At 41.6% G+C, this 14,414-nt stretch overlaps 1 protein-coding gene across 1 annotated transcript in view; it reads right to left on the bottom strand.

Annotated features, from left to right (window-relative positions):
• The window catches only part of LOC120563801 (neuronal cell adhesion molecule-like), an 85,336-nt gene extending 75,717 nt beyond the window's left edge, over positions 1-9,619 (bottom strand). The window contains exon 1 of the mRNA XM_039808208.1: positions 9,350-9,619. The gene's annotated coding sequence lies outside the window, so the exon portion shown is untranslated. The remainder of the gene's footprint in view (positions 1-9,349) is intronic.
• Positions 9,620-14,414: the final 4,795 nt, after the last annotated feature.

Raw genomic sequence — 14,414 nt, 5'->3', positions numbered from 1 at the left:
TGAGCGTTATGCGGCGACAACAGTTAAGTTTAGGCACCAAAACAACTAGTTAACTTTAGGAAACAAATCGTGGTTTGGATTAAAACATTCCCAAAGAACACGCATTTCCGGGGTGAAAGTCCTTTGTTTTCCCCGGGAAAGGGTACTCCGCTCCCAGGCTTGAACGTGCTGTTCTATGACATAAACAGTTCTTTAAGTAATGAATGGAAAGCATTTTTTTTTTTAAATATTGTCCCCCATTTTTTGTGCTGATCCGAAAATTTATCCGATCCGTGACTCAAAAACGTGATCCGAACTGCACCCCTAATTATTTTCATCATCAATTCATCTGTTGATTTTTTACTACAAACAGTCAGAAATTATTAAAAAACTAATATCCAGAGTCCAAGATGATTGATGATCTTTGTCCGACCAACAGTCAAAACGTCAAAAACATTCAATTTACATTTATATAAAAACAGAGTAACGCAACAAATCCTCACATTTAAGAAGCTGGAACCAGCAAATGTTTTATCAGCCTGGAAAAGGAGAATGCTGCCCGGGAAAGTCCCCTGGCAAACGTGGCTGATGCTCATTGTTGTAGCAATACTAACTATTGGCCCGCCTGGACCTCTTTCCACATGTGATCTCTGGACGGCTCCCCTGATTGGTAAAGGAAGGTTCGACAAGAGGCACCACATTTTATGATTCTAATGGTTTTCTGACCTCAATCTTCCCTAATCATTTCAAAGCCTGGACAAAGATTATCTGGGTATAGATTATGTTTTTTGAACAACTAGTGGCACCAGGACAATAATAAAAATCAACAACAAAGCAATCCAAAGGCAGCACTGTATTTTCTGCTTTTGATATCTCAAAGGAAATGCCCATTTATGTTCTGCTGAATGGAGGAATCTCATATCTACACTTGGATTTGTTTACCATCCCATTCCTTTGTCTTCCTCAGGAGAATTTCTTTTCCCAGGATTCATGTGGCTGTGTTTGGGGGGTTTAAGAGATGAAAAAGAGGGAAAGAAAAGCCCATTGGTCTCAGCGCCACAGAAACAGTATCTAGAGCCAAGCTGTCATCCCACTTGGATTAAGGGCCCTTCAGTGGTGGCTGCTGAGTTGCTAACATGGTGTCTTACCCTCGGCCAGGGTGTGGGAGGGGGTAGAGGGTGGAGCAGAGGGTAAGGGCATTAGAAGGCCTGGCCTAAATAAGACCTCGAGGTCAGCAAGCCTCCTGAACCATGGAAAAGCCACTTTGTGTTTCCATGTCAACTTTATTCATGAGCTGACAGTTAAGTGTCCCCATCTTTCCTGTTGATTCAATCACTGTTGCATCATGTGCTGGGGAGACAAAGATAATCTACGCCTTTGCTCCGTTTATCTCTGCAGACCCCACTTCTACAAGTTTATAGGATGTAACGTTCAACAACAGCCTGGTGAGAGTGTGGAGGATGTGGTGGATTTCTTGGCAGGGCCCACTCTTTAAATATCCAAAGTTATAAACAGAATAAGAGCTGTGGTGATGTATTTGCTTAGCCATTAAACAACACAAGTGGGCTCTATCACTGTGCCAACAGAGAGTGGGATGTGCGGCTGAGTTACTCTTAAGCTCTATGCAAATAGTAGGAAGATGGAGGCTTGAGAACAGACTACAAAGCATTCAAGTGCGCACTCTTCCTGAATTCTGTCATTTTGGCGAGCCTACACCCTGCCAGTGGAGCAATGCCCACCTCCTGTTGTTTTCAGGACGGTAAAGGAAAGCAGTGGTCCTTGTTATGTGATGCCACTGGGCCACCAACTACCTCTCCAACATCTGCTGCCCATCCACAGTTGGCCATAGCTTCACCGGGCCCGAAGCTGTCGGTAGAAAGGACTGCCTCTCCGGTCCTCTTCAGCAGTAACAAGTCTGTGTTCAAACAGAGGCTCCAACACCCGAGTTTCTATTGTGGATCTCTTCAGGCATAACCCCGCATCACCCCCCTATACTGCAAGAAAGAGGCGAGGACAGCCGCCCCGCCAGTACAGACAGAGAAAACAGACCCCTTTTGTTCCCCCCGTCCGCTTCTCAGCATCAACTGAAGTACATGATCCACCCCTCCTCCCTCCTGCAACCCTGAAAGCTTCAAAAACACTCCCACTTTTCCTTTCCCTCCCTCCACTTGTTCTAGTGGGTGGCAAGACAGCAGATCATCTCAGGAGCATTCAGAAAATATACTCTGAACGCACATATCAAGTCTCATCTTCATTTGTTTACATCAAGTTCCTAAAGTCAAAGTTGACTGGGAGTCAGATCTAGTGGTACGTGCAGCTAGTTAACCTGTCAGGAGCTCTAATGGGTGTAGAGAGGGAACATAAAAACCACAACATTACGTTCCATTACCCCAACCTCCCATTTCAAAAGGAGGCTCTGTTGCTGTCACTCCCTGGCAGTTGGTTTGGACAGAAAAGAGCATCTCTAAATGCTTTGTTCTCACTAAGGGGTGTAATAACCTGACACAGGCGATAATAGCGTTGCTGGGCAACCTTGAGTGATTGGGCTCGATGACTGTCATGGTGTAAAGCTCTAGTGTAATGATTCTGTCACAGTGGGCCGTCCAGGGACATCCGCACTGACCGCTACCCATCCACCATCTGTCCACATTACCTGCTGCCCAAAAGATACGACCTAATGTAACAGTACAGCTCCACAATTTATACAAGACTGTATCTGTGATTAATACAGCTTGAGATTAGGGCTGCAACCTACATTTCTTATTACTGATTATTGTGTTGATTATTTACTTGAAGAGCCCAAGTTGGCATATTCAAGTTGCTTTTTTTGTCCAAAACCCAAAAGATATTCTGTTTAATAAAAGACAAAAATCAACAACTATTCACATTTGAAAAGCTAGAAACAGAGAATCTTTGGCATTTTTGCTTAAGAAAAAATAAAAAATAAATAAACAATTGATCAAGCTTAAAAATGTATTATTTTTCAATTGCTAATCCATTAATCAACAATTGTTTCAGCTGAACTTGAGATATAATGCACCTTAAGATACCAAATAATTTCACCATAAGGCTGCAATTTAGCATTATTTTCATTCGGTTTTTCATTGAATATGTTTTTTCATGAATCGGTCTATAAATTACCAGAAATACTGAATAATGCCAATCACAAGTTCCCAGAACCCAAGGTGACGTCTTCAAACTGCAGGATGGTCAATTTATATGATATGATATTGATACAAAACAGGAAAAAGCAGCAAATCCTCATATTTAAGAAGGTGGAACTATAGAGATGTTTTCTCAACGATTATTCGATTGATGCTGTTGATTAATTTTCTGTTTCAATTTACCCACTAATTATTTAAGCAATAACTCAGTATAGTACACTGGAGCTGAGTTTTTGCAGGACTAAAGATAATACAGAAAATATCAAAGTATCTCCACATCTTTTAATCTAATTACTCTGAAAACCAGTCTGAGTCTCGCTATGTATGAGCAACACATAAATCATCTAATATCCACTTTCCTTAGTCATCTGTCACCATCCACTCCAAATACAGGTCTAGTATGCAAACATCAACAGTTGCAGCTATGTGGAGTGGATTCACAGGAACGTGTCAATCCCCATTAGAGACTGCTGCCTAACTGAGTGTGAAAGTCTAATTGCACTCACCAGCTTGCAACCATACAGGCCCCACACACAGAGAGGTGTGTGTGCGTGTGTGTGTGTGTGTGCGTGCGCGTGCGTGATGAACATGTATCTGTCCTTCTTTGCATAGACTCATCTGCCCCTGCGTACATTTGTCCAAAGTGTTCAAGCAGCCGTGAAACTGGGGGTGGGGGGACAGCATTCCCTCTGTGGTCTTCTAATGAGACAGCCATCAGTCCCAAAATGAGACGAACATGCTAGTGACATGAAGGTCCATGCGATGTCAGTGTGCTGTGCTGCTGTGTGTGACTGGCCCACTGGGAAGAAACATCCACACTGCAGTGACACTAATGGATAGGCATGGGCCTCCATCAGTCCCCAGAGATTTAGCCTCATCGCAGCTGAGCAGCACAGCTCTTCTATTCACAATGGCCGCTGGATCATCTCCGCTCCGGGCGAGCACACACGTGTCTCTAGAACACAGTCAATCATTCAGTCAATCAGCTGGAGTGACCTATAATCGTGTCTTATTTAACTATGTCTGTGCCACGCAACAAAAAAGAAATTATCACAGCCCTTTTTAAAAGGATAATTACAGTTTTCTTCAACTTGGGCATACGTTTTGGTAATAACTGCTACCAATAGTGATAGCACTGCACTGAGATCTAAGAACATGGCAACAGCAGTGTTGTAGTCAAGACTACCTTAGTCTATATCCTTGACGTTCCACTTCCGGGATTCCTCCGTTGCTGCAGATTTCACTCATTTAGGCCGAATATCCGTTGCCTTGGGCTTCCTTTGTGTTGGCATTTTAAACTCCGGTCGATTAATGAGGACTATGGTTAACCTTTTCTCAGATCTCTGCAGGGTAAATCCAGACAACTAGCTAGACTATCTGTCATATCTGATTTTTCTGTTGCACGACTAAAACAATTTTTAAAAACGTAGACATGCTCCACCAAAACGAGTTCCTTCCGAGCCTATTTTGCAGCGGCACCGCAGCTTTTCTCTGGTGCTTATCACCGCCCAAGACGATTGTGATTGGTTAAAAGAAATGCCAATAAACCAGAGCATGTTTTCCTCCCATGCCCGAATGCTATGTGGAGTCATAGACAGTAAAAGAATGGACAAAGCGACGCTGTAGACTTCCACAGAGACCAGTGAAGTCAATTAGAAGCACTTTTCCGGTGATGGCTGAGCGTTACTGCGCAGCCTCAAAATGAGCTTGAAGACGTAGATGTGATGTGAGCAACCTGTCTGAAAGTTGTAAGTCTTCTGGTAGCTGTGCCAAGAGAAATCTCAATCATTCCCAATCTTGCAGAAACGGAGAGCGTAGGTATATGTAAGGAGATAACATGGGCACAGGCTAATTATTGCTAACTAAAATGCTAGTTGACATTAGTAATTAAAGTTAAACAGCTAATGTAAGTAGAAACTGCCCGCAAGCATAACGTGAGGTACAAGGTAATTGGCCTTTTATACATTGTCGTGTTTCTTTAGAAATAAACGATGGACAAATAGAGTCTTTAAACGCTTCAGATGTAAAGTTATTCGCTGTCAAAGTGACACCAAAATGAATGGCAGTCAATGGAATGCTAACAGCCGGTGATGGCTTGTTAGCATCAAAATGTCTCCATAGGAGGTACACTTCTCGCTTGTGTGAAGTAGCCAGACTCTCCTCCAAAACACTTTGGAGGAGGGTCTGGCAAAGCGAGACTTAAGACCACCTAAACTGAGGCAATTCTTGTTGGCACCTCACATCAAATCCAGTCTTCCTCCATAACCGGTATAACTATCTCTGGTCATGACATTCCCCTCTCCACAACTGTCACCAATCTTGGTGTAAGATTTGACCCACAACTCCCGTTTCCGCCAGGACTGAATATCACCCTACCTGAAAGAACTACTCACCCCTCTAACTACAACTCGATCCCTCCGTTCAACAAACTCAAACCGCCACCTTCTCCCCAAGACTAAGCTCAGCACCATGGGTGATCGGGCTTTCTGTTCTGCCGCTCCTCGGATTTGGAATGCCTTCCCCGACCATCTGAGGGCACCTCAAACTACTGAGACTTTTAAAAAAGGACTAAAAACATTTATTTTTAGCAGAACTTATGAGTTTTAATTAACCCTGCAAGTCTATTTGTATTTTATATTGATGTTCTTACCATGCTTTCATGATCTTAACTGTAGCACTTTGAGATTTGCTCCAAATATAAAGTGCATTACAAATAAAATCTATTATTATTATTATTATTATTATTATTATTATTATTATTATTATTATTATAAACCGAGACCAAGTCATTACCAAGACCAGAGTGTATCGAGACTGAGACAAGACCAAGACTTTGAGGGATTGAGACCGAGTCAAGACCAAGACCAGACCAGTGCGAGTCCCACACTGCATGACACGATAAAATGTGGAAAATGTTAACCATAGGCCCTCCTCAAATTGATCTGAAAGATCCACATTCCCATAAAAAACACCCACAGAAAAGAAATTAAGATTCTTCTTCATTCATGTCTTTTATTGCCACAACATTCAGCATATACACAACTAACTAATATGTATAGCTAATATTCGTTTTCTTTTAGATGTTGTTTCGGAAATAAAACTCATTATGGTTTACGTAGCCAAATTTTATTACTGAGGATTTGACTGGCATCTCCCAGACAGCCAGAGCTTCTTCTCCTGTCTCCCACATTCAATTTCTTGGGAGAGCATGTTAATGGGCGGGGAACGGGGGTTAACAGTTACAAATTTCAAATTAGAAATGAGTCAAGTTATTGGTTGCATTTGAAGAAGGAAATTTTACATCCTATCACAGTAATGATGTTAACACATACAATTAGACAATGCACAGGCAATTTAGTGATATCCCTGCAGTTGTGGTCTTGGCAGGGCTTGAAATAAATCCTGATCTTATTATCTGAGACCAAGACAAGACTGAGTGAAAAATGTCATTGATTCCGAGACGAGACCTTCAAAGAGTGGTATTGAGACCAAGACCGATCTTGAGTACTACAACTCTGGGCAACAGTGCTAAAAAGAAGCCAGACAGGGCAGGAAACAGAAGTAGTTACGCATACAGGTTGTAAACTAACCACATGGTTAGACAAACCTTTATGTAAGAGAAAACAAAGGCGAACTGTAAAGCTATTACTCAAACTGTCTGTTGTAAACATCCATCACAGTTAACAGCACAACACACTGGTTGAACTTTGACCTACTGTACTTATTGCAGTTGTACACAGTTTTCCTGTGCAGTGAAGGATTATAACCAATATCTCGGTCGGGCTCACTTGCAGTTTTACCTCTAAAAAAAGCTAATCATCCAAAAGTCTGACTGTTTGATCCAGGGCTGAAACTAATGACAATGTTTCCATTATTAATCTGTTGACTATTTTCTTTTCAATTAATCAGTCCTTTTGTCTATGAAATGTCAGAAAATAGTAAAAAATGGCTGATACAATTTCCCACAGCTCAAGATGTCTTCAAATTGCTTGATTTGTTTCGACCTTCAGTCTAACTTCTAAAAATATGCAGTTTACAATCATTTATGACAAAGAAGAACATCAAATTGTTACATTTGAGAAGCTGGAACCAGAGAATTGTTGGCATTTTTGCTTGAAAAATTACTAAAACGATTACTTGATTATCAAAATAGTTGCCGATTAATTTTCTGTCGACTAATCAACTGATTGATGGAACAAATCATTTCAGCTTTTGTCTGTTCACTCATTTCTTGCTCTGATGTCTTTTGGTGAGTACATAGAAATGATGATCAAAACTACAAAAGTAAGACCCAATGTCTTTCAAAGCCTTACAATGGAGGACTTTCAGTTTCTTCTTTGTCTACTGTACTGCTGTCTACTGACTTTAACTGTCTCATACTCCGACTTCATCTTTTAATACATGAAACAGACATTTCTACAACAACTGAAGTGAGTCCTTGGTGAAATGAATCACCAAGTGAAAGCCTCTCAGGTTCCGATCATTTCCTGAAATAAATGATGTCATCATCATCATCACCACCACAAGTGACACAGAACAAGTCTTTCTATCTATGAGACACTTTGTCCCGGCCTGCGGTTGGCGGACTTCATAATGTCACAGACAGCCGCTTACAGAAGGAGCGTTGATCACTTCTTGCGAAATAGTCTGCGTGTTTCTGCGGCCCACAGAGTGAAATTAGTGGCATTTTCCCTCCAACACCCAAGCTTTTCCCATAGCCCCCGCAGCAGAGCTGCCCGCCACTAGTTTTAGGTCAGCAGTGGGACTGACTGGTGCTCTCACAATAACTCCGGCCAACGTGTGTCATGATAATCCCTTAGTTATGCAAATCTCCCCGCCTAGTGCCGTTTGTGCTGAGGGTGAAAGTAAAGATGGCAGCACAATGTAGGTCAATATCTTGTCCCGATTTCTTCAAATTGGTCAAATGAGCCTGAAATGTTCGGTCAGTAGAGCTCCAGTAGCTGTAGAGTATTGGCTCTCATCCTGACTTACCATTGTGAAGATGTGACTGAAGAGACCACCAAAAGGCACACACACAATGAGGGATATGTATACCTAAAGTGGTGTATTAAATTTTGCCGCCTGTTTGTGAATTAATGCAAACGAGACATAAGGCAGGGATAGGGGGATATTGTTATCTTCTTAGACAGATTAACAATAGTCTGTCTGCAGTGAATACACTTTACTAGAAAGTGTGTCAGCCCTTTCAGAAAGAAAGTAAGAACAAGAGCGTCACACAATAAAGCAGGGGTCATTAGCATTGCATTAATATGGCTATCTGAGCAAACAGCGAAAGTGTGCAGCTGAGGCATGTGTGTTAGGATGTGTCACAGTGAGTGTGTGTGTGTGTGTCTGGGGATGAGCAGAGGAAAGGGGGGTGGGTGTTGTTGCATGATGGTGAGTTCCCCCTTGACTGAAGCTTTGACCAAGGGGAGACAGAGGGAGGGGGGGAGGAGAAGGAGGGGGAGGGGGGAGTAAGCAAGCAGAGGATTTGGGTGGGAATGAGGGTTTTTTCCAGTAAAGCAATTGTTTGGCTCGTATAATAAATGGCATGGGATGTAATTGGTGAATCTCCGGGGGCTATCGTAATCAGATTGAGTCTGATGAAGGGAAATTAGACTAAACAAACTGACTGGTCAGTCAAAACAAAATAGAGTTGTGATATGAATATGAATGGAATTAAACATGTGGGGAGCAAATCAGCTTAGGACATGAGGGATTTTGTGTAAAACAGCTATTTCATCAACACAGGACAAAAACCAACTGTCAAATACAACAGATCTATCTATCTATCTATCTATCTATCTAGCTATCTATATTTACTTACAACGTGCCATTTGAGAATTATGAAGCAAAGGACAGATCATAAGGTTCAGAAGACAAGTGACAGTGATTTCTCTCAGCATCTTAAAGCAGTGACATTTGACAGTCGCGCTCCGGAATATGCCCACCTGCACCCTCGGATGACCACAAGCTCGTAGGCGAACACGTAAAATGTGTCTTGAAAATTATTTTTGAGGGACTGAGCTTTGAAAACAAGCCCCGTGTCTTTGCGCTGATGAGGGAAAGCTGTAGAGATGACAGTGCTCTCACTGGCAGCCTTAAAACATCCAACTCAATGTGCCGCTTCTCTGCCTACAAACTCCTGACAGTGAACTGTAAGCTACACGACACGTGTTTCTTATGAATGGTAGAATTTAGCTCACCTTATCTCCTCTCTCTGCGGTGCGAAACACGAAGCCTGTTCTGTATCTTCAGTCCCCTGCGACAGAGCGATACCGTCTGCTGTGTTTATTTACGTGGAGTCCCGTTCAGCGCCGAGCCTCTTCGCACTTGTCTCCTCTGCCTCAGTCACTGGTCCTCTCCTCTCCCGACAGTTCCCCAACACACACATACATACACACACACACACACACAAACACACACAGGCGGGGGCGCGCAGCAGCACTCCGGGGCGTGCGCACGCCCATTGCGCGCACTGCAGCGCCGCTGCCGATGTATGGTGGCCTCAAGGCACTGAACCCTTCTAGCAAATTGTTATCCAAATAGACACGTTCTATTTCGTATAGGCTTCGCCCAGTACTTTAGGCCCATACAGGCTCAAAACCACAGATGGACAACAGCTGGACGAGTTTTAGGATAAAACAAGCCAAAAGTTGTCTCTTAATGCTTAGCAATGTCATTTTCTGTTATTAAACAGCAGGGAGCTGCCTTTTCATTTAGCTGCAGCATAATTATTATTATTATACAAGCAGGAATAATGTTCAACACTGAAATAATCCCCAGTCTTAAAAATCATAATCTTGTACATTTTCATTAATCTGGCCTGCAAAATGAGAAAGAGGAAATAAAAAACTCAAATAAAACAAATCCACTGACTGCCATTAGTCCAATATGAGTACTTTCATTAGAGTGAACTTCATTCTTGACCTTAATTGGTTAGAGCCATTTGCATGTCCTGATACACTCCACCAGTTTGCCCTGAGAGCAGGATTGCACTAATAATCATACAGTGGCCTGTGGGATCAACCAAGACTCTGCTGGATGAGCTCATGTGACTTTAAAAGCAACATCTCCTCTTAGTTCAATCTGCAGCCAGCCAGCCAGCCATGCTCTCTTCTCTCAGTGCATGTTACACACACACACACATTATCTCAGGCTTAGCAGTGGTAGACATCTGCAGCCATAGAATCAAACACTGAGAGCAAGTGACACAGTTATTACTGTGATAAGCCTGGTTTGGCAAGAAGACACGTTTTCTGGTTTGAGTTGCCATCCAGAGGCTGGTTGACAGAGATTAGCTGAAATTAAGGTTTAGAGATAAATAATCATTTGGAAATAAGACAAAATGCAGTTCATCATAAGGAGCCTAAAGAAATTACCTTTTTAAAGGGTAAAATCCCCACCCAATACTCATTCATTTCTCTTCACATCTTCTTTATTTATTTGTTTGTGCTTTGTTTAACAGTACATCTGACGTGACTGAAAACTGAAAAAGAAATGTTGACATGCAGTCAAGGTCATTTGCTGGTCCTAATTCCCCAGTGTCAATGGAACTCTTACCCACATCTGTCGGAAGTGCCACACTGGAAAGTATTGTAATTGTCCTTGCCTCTCATTTTAGACCGCCTCCAGATATGTCTGCATACCACTTGAATCTCATTAAAATATTCTCTTAATTTCCCTCATGCATATTACCCATAAAATACTCTAAGGGATTTCCACAAGTTCAAGGATACAGCAGCATGGAGACAAAGACCAGCACTTGCAAAGTTGCAAAGTGAATCTTGTCGGGTCTTTGTGTTGAAATGGAAAAACCCACCAGAGAAGACGTCGTCTCCATGCCTTACTGGTAACTCCAATTATCGTGCCTGTTACGGCAGTGGGTCCTGGAAGTCCTCTGCTCACTGAGATGCAAAACTTCACACATGGCATGGCTATTGTGCAGGAGAGACAGTCATCGTTCGGCCAGTTTTCTTCACTGATTCAGTGTTATTTTGTTTGATTCTTTTCCAAGCAAACTTCACAATAGATGCAGCACCAGCAAGCCAACAATTAAATGACCTGCCTCCCATCAGAGGGGATGATTAATTAACACAGATTCAACACAGATCAGCAGGCTCGTAGTCACAACTTACATCAAAACACAGCAGTCAGGAACAACATCACAGAAAGACGTCTGTATTAACAAAGCTGTGTATCTGTTATGTGAAAGTTGATAGCGTTTTCAAAGACAGTAATTCACAATATTATTTCTCCATTCGATCTGTCAGAATTTGATTTCTATCACTTGTTTTTTCTGTCACTTTTTTCAAAAGTGTCAATCAAAATTTGCAATTAAACTCTTCACATCTTATCTCAATATCTGCCGCTTGCTCCAAAACTAATTAGGTGCTAATGAGCTGGGTTGGTTTGCTGCAGCTAAATGTCAGGTGTAATTGAGTAGCAGTCACCTCGAGGATAAACACTTACATAACAACAAAGATGGGAGAACACAGTATCTTTCAAAACCTCCCTGAGATATGTTCCCGACATGGACTGGAGAGACATATTTATATTCACAGTCTGCAGGTTTGGCCAAAGGTGCAAAAGAAATCAAATTACTGATGTGATTACTGCTGGGGGACAAGTTCATGAGTCAGATCTGTTTACATCAGAGAGGATGCTTTTCCTTTCTCAGTCTGCGGTGTAATTACATTATGACTTTTCTATATTGAGTGGGAGCTGCCTTTATTGGCTGCCTAACCGTGTTAACACACAGAGGGCAAAAGCATGCCATTATTTCACTAAATACAGCCCAGTGAACAGATATGGAGAACCTGTGTTTCAGTCGGTCACATGGTGCAACCATTATTCTAGTGAATCTCAGGCAAAGTAGTTTTGTCCATTTCTTTGATTTTTATCGGCAATCATTTTAAAGCTGCTTTAGGTTATTTTCCAAAATATTATATAAGTAATGTTTCATCAATCAATTAACAATGCTTGTATCACAAACTGATGACTTTTGCACCATTTTATCTCTCCTCACTGAATAGCATGAATCACTGTCAAATTGGTTGGGATTAAGACAGTTTCTTCTGCTGACAAGTTGGGCCGCTGTTACCATGACGATGTTTATATTACACCATTCATTCACAGCAGTTCATTTAATCCTGAGTATGTGTCTTTATCACCACATCTTACTTCCTTTGACACACTGAGCTTTTCTCTCCTCTCTCTTTCCATCTGTGTGCATCCATGTCCCAGAAATGCTTGTTACTAACCTAGCTCTGGGGAGCTTATTCCCTGGAGTCCTTATGTTTTATTGTTTTTTTTCACCCAGCATGTTTCCTTGGATTATGGTGGCACCTATATCATAATTGCAGCTGTCACCGTGGTCCTGCTGCGTGACCTGCTATGCCCTGTTACACCCTGCTACACTCTGCAGTGCCCTGCTACGTCCTGCTATGCTCTGCAGTGCCCTGCTACGTCCTGTAACGCCCTGCAGTGCCCTGCTATGCCATGAACTACTACAACTACTATTTCTAGTCATAGTTCCATTATCTTTATTGTGACTATTATTGCCACTGTTCATCACACCCCCAACCGGCCCCATAAGACACCGCCTACCAAGAGCCTGGGTCTGTCTGAGGTTTCTCCCTAAAAGGGAGTTTTTCCTCACCACTGTCACACTAAATGCTTGCTGTTGGGGGAATTACTGGAATTGTTGGGTCTTTGTAAATTATAGACTGTGGTCTAGACCTACTCTATATGTAAAGTGTCCTGAGATAACTCTTGTTATGATTTGATACTATAAATAAAATTGAATTGAATCTTAGGATTTACGATCCTAATTTCTGTGTCAGAATATGAATTTGATCTGAAAGAAACTATTGGACCAAATGGTAAAGGAGAAAACATGTAAGGCCAATTGTCTACACAAGTCAAAGTCAAAGTATCTTTATTAGTCTCCCCAAGGAGAAATTTGTTTTGGACACTGAGAGAAATTGCTTCAATGGTTACAACAGAGACACACAACAAGCAAAGGGTTAAAACAATTAAAAGACAAATGTACAGTAAACATTTGGGCTACTCAAAGAGCTATGCAAATTGCAAATTACCATTTTCTATACTTGTGCAAAAAAAGCCATCAAGTCTGCACTGGAACAAATTACTTTACTGGCTCTCAAATGGAAAATGGAACACCAGTACACTTGATCAACACTTGATACTGAATGGATCCGGAGGAAATAAAGTAAATTGAATAGTTGCAGGGCAAAAGGGTACAGACAAAACCATGGATTTCACATTTGCTGCTTAGATGCACAGAGCTGCCATACCCATGACTGATTGGTTGAGAGGAGAATCTTCTCTAAACATCTCTGGTGAGATTTATTTTAAACCTGCTAGATAAGAAGAATCATTTTACCGAGGAACAGAAGCACCTCTTGATGACTGTATGGAGATTATCCCACCATCAGTTCTTTGGTGTCAGAAAAATCAGCATCAAATCAACAGCTTCCTCTTTTTCTGAGTGTTTCTGTGCTTGTATATGCTTACTACAGAACAGACTGATGTCTTTCTTTGAAAACCATATAATAGTTTTCAAAGACCATCGATAAATCTATCTGAAAAGAAGCTTTTCATCCAGCAATAATAGCGTTATTCTCAGTTATCTGATACTCCTGGCTGTAAATCTAAATATCTGAATGAGCCAAATCAGGACCTATTAAGGTGTAATTTTTTTTACAGAGTGAAAAATCAAACTGATATCTTCAGATAACAGGGTTCAGTGTATGATCATGCATGTACCACACAGTTATTTCAACAATTCAGCAAATTCACAAATGTTTGGTATTTTAATCTGCAAAGCAAGAGATGCGGTTTTATTACATATTTTGATCTCAATCATCTCACAAGTTCTGTTAGTACTTAAAATATTTAGGATACACCCTTTTTTTAATTCTATATAAAGTCAAAGTCCACCTTGTGCACGTGTTGCACTTGCCATTTGCTCTGTAATACTTTTAAATTCCAGGTAAAACAATATTTATGAATGGCCTACATCCTGTATTATTTCCCCCCTCAGACCACAGTTGATGCTGTTTGTTGTGTCCTCTGCCTTCTGTGGCCATGGCTGTGTTTTCATGCGTGTAAGCAGTTGGTGAAGAGCTGTGTCAGTGCATGGTGTTTATGCTGGAGGGAAATGCGATCCATCACAGCCAGGGCTGTTGCACAGGTGCCTGAGCACAGCCTTGCACAACCATCTCATTCCACCTTCGTCTTTTTTTT

Source organism: Perca fluviatilis, chromosome 8, assembly GCF_010015445.1.
Source record: "Perca fluviatilis chromosome 8, GENO_Pfluv_1.0, whole genome shotgun sequence".
In the NCBI taxonomy this organism is placed as follows: domain Eukaryota; kingdom Metazoa; phylum Chordata; class Actinopteri; order Perciformes; family Percidae; genus Perca; species Perca fluviatilis.
The sequence above is the reverse complement of the archived record's forward strand: the minus strand, read 5'-3'. Positions and strand labels throughout refer to the sequence as shown.